Below are 17,758 nucleotides of genomic sequence, written 5' to 3'. Positions count from 1 at the left end.
GTCATGAACATTGTAAACACCTTGCGCATTATCGTGCAGTTTATGCTGTACCAGGACCAGAAAAACGAGGCAAGGAGGAGGCAGCGACGGCAGCGCGGCGACGAGAGTGATGAGGACATGGACTTGGACACAGACTTCTCTCAAACTGCAGGTCCCGGCGCTTTGGAGATCATGTTGTTGGTGGGGCAGGTTCTATCCGTGGAACGCCGATTCTGGGCCCGGAAAACAAGCACAGACTGGTGGGACCACATAGTGTTGCAGGTGTGGGACGATTCCCAGTGGCTGCGAAACTTTCACATGCGTGAGGGCACTTTCATGGAACTTTGTGACTTGCTGTCCCCTGCCCTGAAGCGCCAGAATACCAGGATGAGAGCAGCCCTCACAGTTGAGAAGCGAGTGGCAATAGCCCTGTGGAAGCTTGCAACGCCAGACAGCTACTGGTCAGTCAGGAATCAATTTGGAGTGGGCAAATCTACTGTGGGGGCTGCTGTCATGCAAGTAGCCAAAGCAATCATTGAGCTGCTGCTACGAAAGGTAGTGACTCTGGGAAATGTGCAGGCCATAGTGGATGGCTTTGCTGCAATGGGATTCCCTAACTGTGGTGGGGCGAAAGCTGGAACCCATATACCTATCTTGGCACAGGAGCACCAGGGTACCCACTACATAAACCGCAAGGGTTACTTTTCAATGGTGCTGCAAGCACTGGTGGATCACAGGGGACGTTTCACCAACATCAACGTGGGCTGGCCGGGAAGGGTTCATGACGCTCGCGTCTTCAGGAACACTACTATGTTTAAACGGCTGCAGCAAGGGACTTACTTCCTGGACCAGAAAATAACGATTGGGGATGTTGAAATGCCTATAGTTATCCTTGGGGACCCAGCCTACCCCTTAATGCCATGGCTCATGAAGCCATACACAGGCAGCCTGGACAGGAGTCAGGAGCTGTCCAACTACAGGCTGAGCAAGTGCAGAATGGTGGTGGAATGTGCATTTGGCCGTTTAAAAGGTCGCTGGTGCACTTTACTGATTCGCTCAGACCTCAACCAAACCAATATCCCCATTGTTATTGCTGCTTGCTGTGTGCGCCACAATCTCTGTGAGAGTAAGGGGGAGACGTTTATGGTGTGGTGGGAGGCTGAGGCAAATCACCTGGCTGCTGATTACGCACAGCCAGACACCAGGGCGATTAGAAGAGCACACCAGGGAGCGCGGCGCATCAGAGAAGCTTTGAAAACCAGCTTCATGACTGGCCAGGCTACCGTGTGAAAGTTCTGTTTGTTTCTCCTTGATGAAAAACCGCTCCCTTTATTGACTCATTCTCTGTAGGCAACCCACCCTCCCCCTTCGATCACAGCTTGCTTTCAAAGGAAATAAAGTCACTATTGTGTATGCTTTGTTAATTGATTATAAAAAGAGGGAGAGAACTGAGAAGGTAACCCGGGTGGGGTTTGGGAGGAGGATCAGAGGGAAGGAAAAGGCCACTAAAAAAAGGTTAAAATAATGACAGCCTTTTGCTTGCGCTGTCCACTGGGGTGGAATGGGAGGGTGCACGGAGCCTCCCCCCCCACCCCCCGCGTTCTTACACGTCTGGGTGAGGAGGCTCTGGAACATGGTGAGGGGGGGAGGGTGGTTATACAGGGGCTGCAGCGGCAGTCTGTGATCCTGCTGCCATTCCTGAAGCTCCACCAGACGCCGGAACGTCTGTTTGCTCACGCAGCAGCAACAGCATTGCATCCTGCCTCCTCTGATCTTCCTGCCGCCACCTCTCATCTCGAGCGTCTCTCCTCTCCTCATATTGGTCCCGTCTGTCCTCACTTTGGTCCCTCATGTCCTCACGTTGGTCCCTCCTGTCCTCACATTCACTGGCATCTTTCCTATACTTTGAAACCGTGTCCTTCCACTCAATCAGATGAGCTCTTTCATTGCGGGTGGATTCCATTCTTTCCACGAACATCTCGTCTCACGTCCTCTTTTTCCGACGTCTTATCTGAGATAGTCTTCGGGACGGAGGAGGGAGGCTTGAAAAATTTGCAGCTGCTGGAGGGAGGGAAAAAAGGAGAGAATTTTTTAAAAAGATATATTTTACAGAACAACGTTTATACTCTTTTACGGTGAACAACACTATTCGCATTACATAGCACATGTGATTTCTGTACAAGGTCGCATTTTGCCTCTTGATATTGAGTGCCTGTGGCTTTGCTGCTACAGATCACAGATGCAGGTCCGGGCAACAGAATTCAGCTTGCATGCGACCATGGTAGGCCATTGTCTTTCAGCTTCTGTGCCCTCCTTTCCCACATACCAAGCAAAGTTCGTTGAGTGCTGCAGTTTTCCTGTTAACCTTCAGCAGCAGAAAACAAACTAACCCCCCACCATCCAATTCTCTGGGATGATTTTATCCCTCCGCCCACCGCATGGCTGGTATCAGGGAAGATCCCTGCTAGCCACACGTGAAAAGCTCAGCGCCAATCCCCCTCCCTGCCCCGCCCCCCCGCCCGGCTTACTACAGGGAAGGATTTCTTTTCAGCCACAGACAAACAGCCCAGTAGGAAGGGCCACCTCTGTCCCCTTAATGAAATTCCCATATTTCAAACAGGTTACCATGAGCGATATCACTCTCCTGAGGATTACACAGCGAGATAAAGAACAGATGTTGCTTGAATGCCAGCAAACACTGGGACCATACGCTGCCAGCCTTTGTCATGCAATGATACCAGATTACTTCATGGCATGGTCAAGTATCCTACCATGGAGGACGGAATAAGGCTGCACTGCCCAGTAACCTTCTGCAAAGGCTTTTGGAGTACCTCCAGGAGAGCTTCATGGAGATGTCCCTGGAGGATTTCTGCTCCATCCCCAGACAAGTTAACAGACTTTTCCAGTAGCTGTACTGGCTGCGAATGCATCCCAAGTCCTCAGGGCAAATTAATCATTAAAAAATGCTTGCTTTTAAACCATGTCTTATATTTTAAAAGGTAAACTCACCTGAGGTCCCTTCCATGGGGTCATGATCTTGGGTACTTGCTTGGGAGGCTTGGGAGGGTACTTCAGTCAGGCTGAGAAAAAGATCCTGGCTGTTGGGGAGAACAGAGTGCTGTGTGCTCTCTGCAAGCTCCTCCTCCTCCTCCTCTTCCCCGTCCACAGAATCCTCAGGTGTGGCTGATGAGATTACCCCCGCTTCAGAATCCACGGTCAAAAGTGGAGTAGTGGTGGCGGCCCCCCCTAAAATTGCATGCAGCTCAGCGTAGAAGCAGCATGTCTGCGGCTCTGACCCGGAGCAACTGTTTGCCTCCTTTGTTTTCTGATAGGCTTGCCTGAGCTCCTTGACTTTCACGCGGCACTGCTCTGAGTCCCTATTGTGGCCTCTCTCCATCATGCCCTTGGAGATTTTTTCAAAAGTTTTGGCATTTCGTCTTTTCGAACGAAGTTCTGCTAGCACTGAATCCTCTCCCCATATAGTGATCAGATCCAGTACCTCCCGTATGGTCCATGCTGGTGCTCTTTTTCGATTATCGGCCTGCATGGTTACCTGTGCTGATGAGCTCTTTGTGGTCACCTGTGCTCTCCTGTTCTGAGCAAACAGGAAATGAAATTCAAATGTTCGCGGGGCTTTTCGTGTTTACCTGCCCAGGGCATCTGAGTTCAGATTGCTGTCCAGAAAGGTCACAGTGGTGCACTGTGGGATAGCTCCTGGAGGCCAATACCATCGAATTGCGGCCACACTAACTCTAATTCAAAATGACAATATCGATTTTGGCGCTACTCCGCTCGTCAGGGAGGAGTACAGAAATCGATTTTAAGAGCCCTTTATTTAGAAAGAAATGGCTTTGTTGTGTGGACGGGTGCCGGGTTAATTCGATTTAACACTGCTAAATTTGAATTAAACTCATAGTGTAGACCAGGCCTTAGTGATGCAAAATGTGGGAAATAGGCTGAGACCACCAAACTCATTTCATGTAGGACACCAAATTTTATATTTGACTAGTGACATCTTATTTTTGTTTTTGCGGGGCAGGGAAGCTTGGTATTTTAGCTGCATCTTAAACTTAAGCGGCTGCAGGAACTGCATTTAGATCTAGTTGCAATTGACCCTGCTAATGTATGTATATGAACATCTCAATGAGAATTGTTAATCAGAAACTCAAACAAAACAAAGAAAGCCCTCCAAAGAAAAGAAGCAAGGATCTCACCTATTTTCCTTGCAAAAGGATTGAAGATGAAGGTGACAATCAGGTTTCAGAATTCAAGTACCTCACTGCAGATACATTCACAGCTAAAGAATCGCTTGTTCCAGCAAAGAATAAGAGCAAGCCTTAATCCAGTTTTTGGACCAAACTAAACTGAATCTGGACAGACGTTTCTATTTGGATCAATTCCATTGAATATCCCATTTTCCTCGCTCCAAACTCTAAAATGCTCCCTCAATCTTTGTTTTAAGCCATCTGGCACAGAAAACCTGCCAGGATGATTCTTATCTTCAAATTATGCAAGCTGAAGAGGTTCCCTAGGTTCAGTGGGAACAATCTATCCTTGGGCACCTCCAATATAGGCACACACAGGGTTTGTGAGATTTGAAAACAGCAGCTGGTTCCATTTGCTGAATCCTCAAGATGTGCCTAGTAAGTACAAGGTGTTGCTGTGGGAAGGAGGACTGCAAGGAAACATTTACAGATCCCTGATCCTGTGGACAGTTTTCTCCCTTCTCCACTCTCAGCATCGTTTGGAGCAGCATTGGGGCTGCTCCAAATTACATCAGCTACTCAGAAGGCATAACTGAAGCATTACCATGTTCTGACCATACCCATTCCACCCCTAACATGCCTCTTATGCCAAGCAGGGTAGGAGGGAGTGGAATAGAGCTACACAAGTTCTCTGTCAGACATGGATTCTCCCTGCTTGGAGCAGCTTTCTGGCTGGCAGCACAAGGGGGCCAGGATCAGGCCTGCTAAAGCCACAGACTGATGAATTACATGAAAAATGGTATCAGTGAGAGGGAATCAGAGAGAATCTGTCAGGGAAAGGGAAGGTTTAGGAAAGGGACCTTATCTCTGCAGGCCAGATAAGGATGAGGGATATGAAAGAACAGGGTGACAAAGGGGAACTCAACATTTTCCGTAGGCACCTAGACTTTATGAAACATCACCAAACCTATGAAGCATCTGCAATTTATCCATTAGTAACTAGAGCACAGTGAGTTACTCTACACAAAAGTGGAATAGGAAGAAATGTAAGGGAAGGAAGAAGATCCTTAATGCGTATTTTCTTTTATTGTTCTCTTCTTTCCTACATTCTTATGAGGAGATTAATAAACTCATTTGGCAGATGGAACACAATCCAGGCACTAGAAACCTTCCTGAGTAAATCTTTATTAACTGTAATTATGCCTACAGGTGAGGCACTAGCCAAGCGACTCAAGTTTCCCTGCTGTTTAATTTAATCAAAGGAGTCGTGAATCCTTTAACAAGTCCTTTTAGAAAAGGACAAAGATAATTTCTCCTTATTATTGAGTTACATAGGACACAATGAATCCATTCCACAGCATTTAATATACACCAAGAGTATATGAGGAGAGAAAGCAAAAAAGAGTAGGGAATGAATAAAGCTAGATAAAGGCTTTATGGTTCTCAGTCTGGAATTTTGCACTGTATTCTCATATGACTTTGCTGGTGCAATGTAAAGTCTTTTTAGATTTTTCAAAGTTGCCAAAACCACCATGGTTGAATTTAACAAGAACAAAGACTGACTTGACTGCTTACTACTTGCAATCTATAGTAGCTAATACTAATAATATTTAAAGATGGGCCAAAACCCAAACCCTGGATCCTAAATCCCACAAACTTTGGTGGGAAAGCGACTGGAATCTGGATCCAAATTTCACCATTTCTCTAATGGGCCAAAATCCCAGATCCAAAACAGCTCTAGACTTGAGAGGCCTTGAGATCTGGATCCAAATATGAATATGGATTCTGTAGCTAGGGCTCACCCCTACTTGATACTTAATATAGGCCTGTTCAACTTCAAATCACTTTGCCTCCCAATGGTGCTGGGATACAGGGGAGATATATTATCATCGTTTTACAGACGAGGCAGCCTGATTTTATTACAAGGTTCTGTCGGATTTGCCTAAGAAAACAAAGAGCCAGCACCAGAGCCATTACTAGAATTTACACATTCTTAACCCCAGACCTGTGATCATGCCACCCCTGTCTATTCCCCATGTGATGTCATTCATAGGTTCCAAGGCCAGAAGAGACCACTGTGATCATCTAGACCACCCTCTGTATAACACAGGCCATAGAACTCCCCAAAAACAATTCCTAGAGCATAGCTTTTAGAAAAACATCCAATCTTGATTTAAAAATGATCAGTAATGGAGAATCCACCACAACCCCTGGTAAATTCTTCCAATGGTTAATTATCCTCACTGTTAAAAATGTACACCTTATTTCTAGTCTGAATTTGTCTAGCTTCAGCTTCCAGCCATTGGATTATGTTACACCTTTCTCTTCTAGACTGAAGAGCCCATTATTAAATATTTATTCCCTTTATAGGTACTTTTAGCCTGTAATAAATTCACCCTTTCACCTTCTCTTTGTTAAACTAAACAGATTGAGCTCCTTGAGTCTCTGACTATAAGGCATGTTTTCTAATCCTTCAATCATTCTCCTGGCTTTTCTCTGAACCTTCTCCAATGTATCAACACCCTTCTTAAATTGTGAATACCAGACTGAACACAGTATTCCAGTAGCAGATGTACCAGAGCCAGACAGAGAGGAAAAATAACCTCTCTACTCTTCCTTGAGATTCGTGTTTACACATCCAAGGATCACATTGGCCCTTTTGGCTATAGCATGGCACTGGGAGTTCACTGGAGTTAATGAATGCCACTAGATGGAAGGATAAAGAAGCCAATAAAGGGAAAGAGGCATGGACAAACCTCTAAAAATGGCCTTCAATCCTGCTACTTGCAGTGATCTGCATTGTATCCCTCGGCAACCTTCCTATGCCATCTGTGTGTTGTCAAATGGTCCATTCCTATTACTATTTTTACTACAGACCCTAAGGGTCCTCAATCTCAAATGGAACCTCATTGTATTAGGCAGTATCTGTACACACAGAAAGATAGTCCCTGTCCCAAAGAACTTACAATTTATACAGACAAGACAAAGGGTCTGAGTTCACAATTTAAACAGGCAACGAGAGGTGAAATAACTTGCCCAAGGTCACAGCAGGTCGGTGGCAGAGCCAGGAATAGTGCCTCTACATTGTTCCAGGGTTTGTTATAAAATCTAGCAATCTGATATCCCAAACAGAAATATTACTGTGTTCAAGGGCCTTTTACTTCAACAAGCTTTGGAGCAAGAGCTTAGCTATAAAAAGCCTATTATGTTAAATTCCAACTTGGTCAATCATATCATAAGCTATGGATAATAAGACTTATTAGATCATCCAATCCCTCCCTCTGGAGGCCAGTGCAGAATTGGCGCCTACAGAACACTTTCCAAAATTTTGTTCTAAACTGCTTTTAAAACTCCTAAGCAATGGCACATCTACAAGTTCCCCTGGGAGACTATTTCACAGCTCATCTTCAGAAAGCTTTTACCTAATATTTGGGTAAATGTTCCTCTTTTAAAACTTCATCTCCATCATACTTGGGTGTATCACACTAAATAATTCTGTTCATTCCTTCATGTTTACAAATGCTCAGAGAGTGTAGACTCTTCTTAGTCACCGTTTAGCCAAGCTGTACATATTTAGCCCTTTTAATCTTTCCTCGTAAGCCAGGCCCTTCAGCTGACTGATTATATTTGTTGCTTTTCACCAAATTCCCACTAATTTGCTTATCTTTCTGGTAATGTAGTGCCCAGAACTGAACTCAGCATTCCATTCAAAATTCAGCATCCAAAAACACAACCTGCTGCTTATTTCCCTCCACTCACCTTTCCCAGGATGCCCACATTTTCACTGTTGATCTCATCTGCTTTTCAGGGCACCCTCCCTGTTCCTGCACTCCCTTCAGTGCCAGGAGACCACCATGCACCAACCCCCACTGGAACACATTGGGTGAATTTTCAAAAGGGCTCCTCATCACCACCCCCAATCCGGGCCACATTTTCCTCTGAGCTAAGTGGCCAGATTTTCAGGAGTGTCCAGGACCAACCACTGCGACATTTGTGGCCAGATTTTCAAAATAGCTCAGCAACCAATGTGCTCGTAGAAGAAAAAATCTGGCCACTTATTTAGATGTCTACATATAAGCAGGAATCTTTGGAAAATCTGACCCCAATTGTGAGTGTTCAGATCTTGGCAACCTGAGTCCAATAGGAACAGTCTGACCACATTGTCAGTGGGCCTCGTACACCTTCATTCACCCTATCTACTGACAGCAACTAGAGAAGTTCTATTGTGAAGGATATTTTCAGTGGACTCATTCAAGACCAGGGGTTAAAATAAGGGAGCAGAGGGGAGAAGAAACACAGCTCATCTCGTGAAAGCTCTGTGGGTGGTGCTGCTGTGGTGGCAGCTCCCCCTCCTGGTTCAATTCATTTTAATCACTGCTCCTATAGCAGCTGGCTTCCCTATCTCCTCTGCTGTAGAGGGGCCTGAACCCCTGACCCCAGCAGAATTCTCGGTTAAGGCTGCACATTTCAGACGTTTGGTGTGAATAACCCCTCTTTCATTTTAAAATGCCAGAATTTTAAATCTAGGAATTTTAGTGTTTGTTACTCAGGTATTGGGATAGGTCTGTTTGTTTACGCTGGGGATGCTACATTTCAGTAGTGACTGAAATTAACTCTATCATAGCTGTCTGCTATAGCAAAGCTTACATCAGAACATTCATTATCACCCTGCATTTTCAAATGCTGATCATTTTCTGAAGAAAAAAAAAATCTTTGCTGTCTGGAATTTTCCATGGTTGCACTTTGACCGGGGGTGATTTTGTGTGTGTGGAAACTTTTAGAGTTATGGAATAGTTTTTAATTCTGGGTCTGAGAGCAAGTGAGTGTGTGTATGTGTATCTGTGTAGGTAGAAAGATCTACATAGATACTGAAATATAGAGATCTCTATCTAAACATAGGAATCAGATGACTTAATGTTCTAAGCATCAGCTTTAGAAATACCTAGATTCTTTGGAATTCAGGTGTCAAATCCCACCATTATGAGATTCAGCCTTTCATCCTTGTTATATAGGCACAACTAATTTTCATAAAGTTTACTGGTGCGTGTATGTATAGGCGTGAATAATCTTTTTTAAATTTGAGATCCTGTACGATGTGTGTGTATGTTAAGAGTCAACTATCAAATGCCTCACTTCCTTTGTGGTGAGCACAGTTTTTGTCAGCATTTGTTTAAATTAATTGCAGGCACAATTGTTTACAGTCAAACACCTGGCAGCCTGATTTGCCACCCAACTACTAATATTTCACCTTGGCTGAACATTGGAACATAAATATCCCATTCCGTTTTTGGTTTTTTTCCCCCCAAAGTGTAGGGATTTGTCCCAGTAGCCTGGTCAGACTCCTCTTTTATACAATGTGCTGGGCACCAGCCAGTTGTCTTATGAGTGTATAGTTTACAAAGTGCTTCAGGATCATTCAAGATGCTGGCACTATATAAATTAATATATATACGGACACATACTGAACCTACGGTACATGCCTGGTCTGCAAAGCATTTTGGGGTCTGGTTCTTGAATGTTTTTGTAATTATTTTGCTTGTGTCTGGGCAATTTAATTATTGGCTTTTGTCATAAAGCCACCATGATTGCAAGCACCATCTGACCTACATATTTCTCATTCAAATCACCTGCTGAAACTCAAGGCACCTGTTCCAAACTAACAGGATTTGAAAGAAAGAGTATCAGAGGACTTGACACTTTGCCACCATATTGGCATCATATTTCACTTAAGACAAAACCAAAAAATGTGTCTCAGTCCATGTGACAGATGCATTTGCCTGAAGCTGTTATCAGGAAGAATGCAGAACACCTTGTCAAACACCAGACAATTTTTTAAAATCTATAATCTCAGGAAAAAATGTAGCCAAAATGTACTGATCATCTATTTCCAGAGGTGGATAAATCCTGCTGCTATTGAACTGCTTAGGTTTGGAATTCACAAGATACATGCAACTTCGGACATCTGCTCTGTGGCTGTTTAGACATTTTCTTCTGGGACATGGAGGAGAAGCTAAGTTTAAGAGTCCTGTTCTCAAGTTATTTTTAATTTTAATACTTCAGATTCACACATGAGTTCCCACAGCCGCATGTTATACCTTGTTATACGTTTCTGTTGACAGAAAATTATTCAAAACTAGAAGGGAGGGTTTCTTCTTTTTTTTTTAAATCAGTGATATTATAATCCCAGTGTTCTGGGGTTTAAGTATCAATCCATCTGCTCTGGTGATTCAGTCTTCTTATCTACTGAGATCAAATTCTTAGCTAGGGGAATTTCAAATAGAATTAACCTTCTGCTTCTTTGGGGGATCATTTTTTCTCATTGATGGAGTGCGAAAGGATTGTATATTTATTAGCCTGCTTTGTTCAAACTTCTGTAGTGGATGCATGGTGGGTCCCTTGCAATGGGTCTATTCCCAGCAATAAGTTTGCTGTAAGTGAAGAGAAGCTTTGGAGTTACGTTGGGACTAAAAGTAACAATTACATTAAAACATTAAAAGAAAGGATAAAAAGCAAACATCTTTGTTTATCTTCTTACTAAGTGAGGAAACTTTGAGCCTGGTAGTAGCATATATAGATTATGAGTAATCGTTAGGCATGTTAGGGATTCAAATTAAATTAAAACATCACAAGACAACCACACCTGTGACTGAAAATTCTGCCCTTCACTCCCACTCAAGCAAATATCTTAACACTGCATTCTGAGTTCTACTCTTGGCATGTAGAATTTGTGTCTGACTTGCTTCAAAGCGAATTTAGTTATCCTGACAAATGGACCATTGACAGCTCCCAAGACCTTTGTTTAATCACACAGAGACACAACATAGATAGTGCCACGCACAGACATGCTGTGTCACCAATGTACCTCATCCCTGATCTGAAGGGAAAACCAAGAGGGGTGAGAAGGTAGTTCAGTCTTCATCATTTGAGCCCTTGATCTTTCTGCAAACGTTGGGTGAAATACCAGCCTGAGCTGAAGACAATGGCAAACTGCCACTGACTGAGGGTGCCAGGATTTCAGCTACTGTCAACCAGGGAGTCAGTCAGTGCCAGTTGTGAGACTTATTTTTCTAGTGTAAACAAATCCCTCTGGAAACTGGACTCAGACCTAGTTTAGCAAATGGCCAGATTGTCACATTAGCAAACCCTCCTATTTTAGATGCAGCTTATATTAGCAAAAGTTTTTGCTGGTATAGCTTACACTGGTTCCCCAAATGAAATAAGCTATACCAACAAAACCACTTTTTTGCCAGTCTAACTGTCTGTACACTAGGTCTTTTGCCAGTATAGAAATGACAGAGAATCACCCCAGTATCGGACAGGACTATCCCAGCAAATGTTTCTAGTGTAGACGTGGTGTTCAACCACAAACTCTCTTCAAACAGGCCAATATGCCAACAGGATCAATTTCTGGTGACTGTGAAACTGAGACAAATTCAGCCCAGTGATCTAGAAACAAAATGCTCCATAGCCCATCGCCGGTGCTCTGAGCAACCTGGTCCCTTGTTGTAAACTATATGCATAAAGATGAGTAATTGTAGGCATAGGTGCTGGAACTAGGGATGATGGAAGTGCTGCTGCACCTCCTGGCTTGAAGTGGTTCCCATCATATACAGGGTTTACAGTTTGGTTCAATGGCTCTCAGCACCCCCACTATATACATTGTTCCAGCACTCCTGACTGTAGGTCTTCTCATCTTCGAAGGAAATAAAATTACCCACTCACTTCTTTATATCTCTCCCATATTCCCCTAAAATACTCAGTGTTATCACTAAGTATTTTGTCTAGTCACTGCAGGTCAGCATAATCAATTGTGCAGAATCACAAACCACATCATACTGACAGAGAGAACAGAACCCATTTCCTTCTGCTTGCATCATTTGCAATTCTGTTCCATGGGCAGTTACTGACTGAGGTGATCTCACTAATAAAAGGGGGGAAATATATTAGAGACTATTATACGGAATGACATAGGACGGAGCTCCTAAGACTGACTGAGAAATTATTACTTTAAATGAATGAAACCAGCCCCATGTATGTGGTGACAGGAGGATATTGCCTTCAAAAATATATTGGTAGTGAAAACTAAGCTGTTATTATGTGTAAAGCAGCTGCACAGAAAGTGATAGTGTTAAAGGCTTTAGAACAAAGATTCTCTGTTCTCTGTAATTAAATCTTTCCCCTTGCTTTACACCTGATGACTCTTCAGGTCACAAGAGCCCACTTTAAGCATCATTGTTAAAACTAGCCTGAAGAGGTTGGAGCCAATCACTGGAAACCCTTAAACCCATGGGGACTAAGGCCTGGTCCACACTGACCCCCCACTTCGAACTAAGATACGCAACTTCGTAGCTGAAGTCAAAGTACCTTAGTTAAAACTTATCGCGGATCCAGACGTGGCAGGCAGGCTCCCCCGTCGACTCCGTGTACTCCTCTTGCAGAGCAGGAGTACCGGCGTCGACGTCGAGCACTTCCGGGATTGATCCCAGAAGATCGATTGCTTACCACCGGACCTGGAGGTAAGTATAGACCTACCCTTAGTGGCTCAGTGGTTTCCATATCGCTCTCTCCTCTGAAGCGAGAACAGCTGAAACCTGCCCTGATCAGATAGCTCTTAAAAGATCCTGAGTGAGGCTGGCACTGGGGTGGTCTCTACACAGCTCCCACTTAGCTTTCACCTCTTGTCATTGACCCATCGCACATTCAGTACAAAAACATACAGACGTCTCTTTGTGTTTGAATCAGATAGAAATACCCTCATTATTATTATCGCTCTCAGAATTGACGCCTTCCCTAAAGGGAAAATGCTGCTCTGAGAGGGGGAATGTCATGCCAAAGTAGGCTGTGCTTGGATGGTGGTATACTGGCATCTTCATCAGAGGAATTTTGCTAACAGAACTGCAGCAAACACATCCCTCCCTAGATTCCAGTTTACCATTCTTTTAAAATGTCTACCACTTTAACCAGCCTATAAGATTAACTTGGCTTTCTTTGTGCCCACATTCACCTTTAACTGGTGCTGCTGTAATAAGAGAAAACCTTGCCTATTAATTACCAAAGAATTTCAGCCTGAAGCAGATGTATAGGTTTAAAATGGGCATAGGACTTGGATGTCATAGAGAAATGGTCATGGGATCATTTCCAAGTGACCAGTTTAAATATGACAAAAAGTTGATGCTGTTTCGTGGATTATGTGAAGTGAATCATTGGTTTCAGTCCTGTTCTGAGGGAACAGATACCCATGTCAGCATTAGTAGTCTGAGCACGAGACTAAAGATTGAATGGCATGAAGACTGAATTTTCTTTTCTCCTTGGTAGGTGAGGCCTTTGGGTCAGGGTTGGTGGGGCTGTATAAAGAACTTAATGTCTGAGGTTGGTCTGCATTGAAAGGGAAACAGAGTGGCTGTTAAAGCAGGCGCCCTAGGAGACTCAGCACTGTTTTTCCATACTAGCCATAGCCTGGCTTAAGCTAGTGCTCTTTCTTTTGGTACAGACGTCTAGAGAAAAGCAGATGTGTTTTCCATTTGTTTTTCTTTTGAATTCTCTTAGTGACCGCTCGCAAAGCTAGGGGATCACAAGTTAAAGCTTGCAGTGCTCTTAAAAACATAATTTTGAAACTCACATAATTTGAAGAAGTAAAATATGAAATAACTCTCCTCTCTCAGGCTCTTTTATGGAAACAAAAAGGCATTTAATGAGAAAAGCTCTGCTGGAGCCACGATTGGAGTGACGCCACAACGGAGACTCAGCAGTTCACAAAAGAGCCCTAGTAGTTCTAATGGTGAGGGGTCAGAGCAAATAAAAGAGCCCCAGTAGCTCAAGAAGGAGCTCTGAGACCTCTCATGATGGGAAGTCAGACTGAATGAAAGTGGGCAGCCCTAGCAGGAACTGGCAGTTCCAATGAAGTTCAGTCTTTTGCTCCTTCCTCTCATTATCGCAGACATGGCCTCCAGCTTTGATCCTAGCCTCCACACAGCTCTCTGTCTCTAAACATTCAGCAGCTCAGTGGGCTTCTAGGTTACAACACCTTTTAATTTCTTGACAGCTAGTGCAACTTAGAATTCTTTTCTGCCAGGACAACTCCACAATTCCAGACAAATGGACACAAGGGGAGCTGTCAGTGAAGCTTGAGTTTACCAGGTAAATAGAAAATAAAATAGATAAAGAGTCAAAGATATTTAGGCATCTAATTTCAATGGAAGTTAGGAGACTAAATACCTTTGTGGGTCTCACCCAAACTTACTCTGAAGGCGACAGTAGGAGGGATGAATAATAAAATGCTTCAAACTAATACTTTTCAAAGAATTTCAGAGGGCTTTACAAATACGGAGACAACAGTTCACAGGAGTCCCCTTCTTCAGTAAACGGACAATATTATTTGTTTCTTCTTTTCATCGCAGAACATCTCTGCAGACACAGGGAGCCCTACAGCATTGCCGTTCATTCCTGTCCATGGCTTGGTCCTCCATTACACCCAGCTTGGTCATATGATGTCCCATGAGCTGGTCAGTGGTCAGCCTCCAGGTCAGACTGACCTTGGTTGTATTTGCATTATATTCTTTGGCATCCTATTGTCTGTTTGTCTTCTGCTGTGTCTCCACATAATATTTTCAATTCTAGCCAAGCCTGATTCCATTACTCTAATTTCTTTAACTTTAAGAATGTTTTTCTCCTCATGCTTAACTTTTTAAAAGAAAATGAATATATCTACTAGATTTGTAAATATTCACTTTTGATGAGGCTTATTTTTGAAAACCAGCTAAAGACTATTCTGAGGGACCATGCAACTGAGTGAATTAAGAAAGAAAGCTGATAAAGGTAAACAAAGAAAATGAAATTTTGTGCTTACACTTGTAGGAAGGAGTGGGAGTTTGTAACAATAGCTTTATCATACTGCTGCAACTCACCCCGAGGAATAACTGCTCAGATCATTCTGGTAAAAAAAAAATGTCAGAAACTTTGCAAAATATAGATGTACTAGATGATCTCTGAATATATTTTCCAATTGTAATATAGGTGACTATTTTTCCATGAACGCAAGTCAATTCCTTGTGTTCTCCATAATTGTCTAATTACAAAGTTTTCAGTAGGGAACTGTCATTCTTGCCTACTGAGTCCAGAGGCTTTAAATTTATATCTACACCCCCATTGTGTGTGTATCTATTTGTGGCAATGGTTAATGCCTGTTAATGTCACTCAGGCTGATAACATACGGCATGTTTTGGATGTCCAGGTAAACAGTGGCAGCCAAGAGTGCTGCTTATCGTGTGTACTTCTTGAAGAGTCATATAGGTATTGACAGACTAGATTAGACAAGTGGCTCATGTAATTCAGTATACCTGCCTCTGACAGTGGCCAGTGCCAGTTGTTTCAGAGGAAGGTGAACTAGTAGACAGTTATGGAATAACCTGCCATTAAGGGAGAGTTTGTTTATTAACCCAGGCAGTCTTATCTATGGGAGAATGAGGGTATACCCTACCCTAGCTAATGTAGCTGGTTGTTTTTATTATCCATATACAGGCCTACTTTTTTGGATCCTACTTTCTTCATCTCTCTGATATCATGTGGCAATGAGTTCCAGGGGTTAATGATGTGTTTTGTAAAAAAACCTATCTTAGCAGTTTTAAATTTCTTGATGGAAATTTGCATCTCTTAGATTGCTGTCCTCACCACAGCCCTTCACATTTTTGTCACCTCCAGATTGGATTGTTATAAAGTGCTTTAGCTGGGGCTACACCTTTATGTGATTCAGAAACTGAAGACAGAACAAAATGTTTCCTCAGAGGTATTTCTCAGAGGAAGCACATTACTCTGATGTGTACTGGCTACTATCTAATTTCCAGGTGAAGTTTAATGACAAGCAAAATATATTTTAAATAACAAAAACAATAACAAATTCAGGGCTTCTTTATATATATCATAAAAAATACATACAAAGGGTATAAACTTATTTTCCCCCTTTCACCTTTAAGGTGTTGAGTTTGACCTACTGAGCCCAATTTAAATAGATTTCATCTAGACTACCTTAAAACCACCTCTCCCATGTGATAACACCATTCTTGGGATCCACTGAGGTGCTTCAGCTAACAGCTCTTTGGTTTGATCAGAAGGAAGCTAGTGGCAATCTTTTATCCTTCAGTACACTCAGCAAGGATTACATGTGTAAGCAGGGTATGAATGAACTCTCCCCTAACAGCTAGTTTGGGAAGGGGAGAGACTTCAGGAGCAAACTGTATTTACATGAACACATCTACTCTCCATAGGCATCTAGCAGACAGGAGTTGTGTAGCTCCAAGTGATCAGCTTTGGCTGGTGTTGGGTTACAAATCACTTTAGTATTGAATGCAGGTGTAGTGAAATGTTATCAATGTTGTTATCTTCATTGTATGACTAAAAGGGAGCAGAACTGTGCTGGGCTTTTCCCAATTGAGGGGGTCACCCTCACTTCAGGGAACTTGCTAAGCCAGGGGCTCGAATGCCAGACCCTTGTGAGAATCAGAGGGGTGGGGACAGGTGTCCAAACCAGGAGGTGTGGACTCTCCCTAAGGGTCCCTGATCTGGTTTAACCTCTTCCTCCCCACTGTTCAAAGATAGAGCTAAATTGGTTTAATTATGAACCTTTTAGTTATGTTAAAGTGCTCAAATGAGAGCTGAAATCACTTGGGGTGGGGTAGTGTTTCTGCCCCGCCTGCAAAGAGCTGAAAATCACTAAGAGACTGATGTGTAAAGTCACAGCAGAGAGGCAGGTGGCAGTAGAAGGTGACTGACAGTCGACCAGCAAACAAGAGGCTGGCGAGGTGGCAAGCGGAACGAGCAGCTGGCAGGGCAGCCAGCCAGAGCAAGTGCTCAGATGGAGGAGAAAGCAAGCCAAGGACAACCACTATGAGTGGGATATGGTGAGGGAGCAGAGAGGGGCACAGAAAAGGAACTTTTGGTTGTAGAACTCAAGAAGATGAGGCAGAAGACACAGTCCCACTCACTGTCCTGCTCACAGTTTTATGATTATGAATCCTGCTTGTGGCATTTCCCCTAATTAATGTCAGGTGACTTCCCTCCTTTCATTAAAAATGTCTTTTCTACACTCAGACTCTACGCTTGCGAGTAGGAAAGTATGGCCTCTCAGAGGTGCCCAGGAGTGGTGTGTAATTTTCCTAGGTTACTGGGTGAGGGCTTAAGCCGATTCTGTGTTGTATTGTTGAAAGAGAACCTCTAGATATTGAACCCGGCCCTGGTTGCTGCTGGCTCTACCTGGCAGAAGGGTTACAAATGTTTACCCAGTCTCTCTTGTGGAGCCAGCATGGGAATGATAGAAGTAGGTGAGTGGGAGTGATTTGTTTCTGAGGTTGGAAGGTCTTCTAAATTATTTTCTTCCTGGGGAGGTCTGTTAAATCGTTGAGGTTTCTAAATGCATGGACAATGCATCAGATGAGCATTTTTATTGATTTAAATACATTATATTGTTATTACCATACCATTTAAATCACATCTGAAAAGGATGTGTAAATCCAAACAGATATATCTGTCAGATGTACAGTAGAGATTGTTTAAATTTTCTTCAGAAAACCATCTCACACAGT

At 43.2% G+C, this 17,758-nt stretch overlaps 1 long non-coding RNA gene across 1 annotated transcript in view; it reads left to right on the top strand.

The window, feature by feature from the left end:
• The window catches only part of LOC117871060, a 50,211-nt gene that overhangs the window by 18,558 nt on the left and 13,895 nt on the right, over positions 1 to 17,758 (top strand). Inside the window, exon 2 of the long non-coding RNA XR_004644139.1 lies at positions 14,582 to 14,705. This is a non-coding gene — a long non-coding RNA (uncharacterized LOC117871060). The remainder of the gene's footprint in view (positions 1 to 14,581; positions 14,706 to 17,758) is intronic.

The sequence above is a fragment of the Trachemys scripta genome, chromosome 1, assembly GCF_013100865.1.
Source record: "Trachemys scripta elegans isolate TJP31775 chromosome 1, CAS_Tse_1.0, whole genome shotgun sequence".
Lineage (NCBI taxonomy): Eukaryota > Metazoa > Chordata > Testudines > Emydidae > Trachemys > Trachemys scripta.
This window is presented reverse-complemented; position numbering and strand designations above follow the sequence as displayed.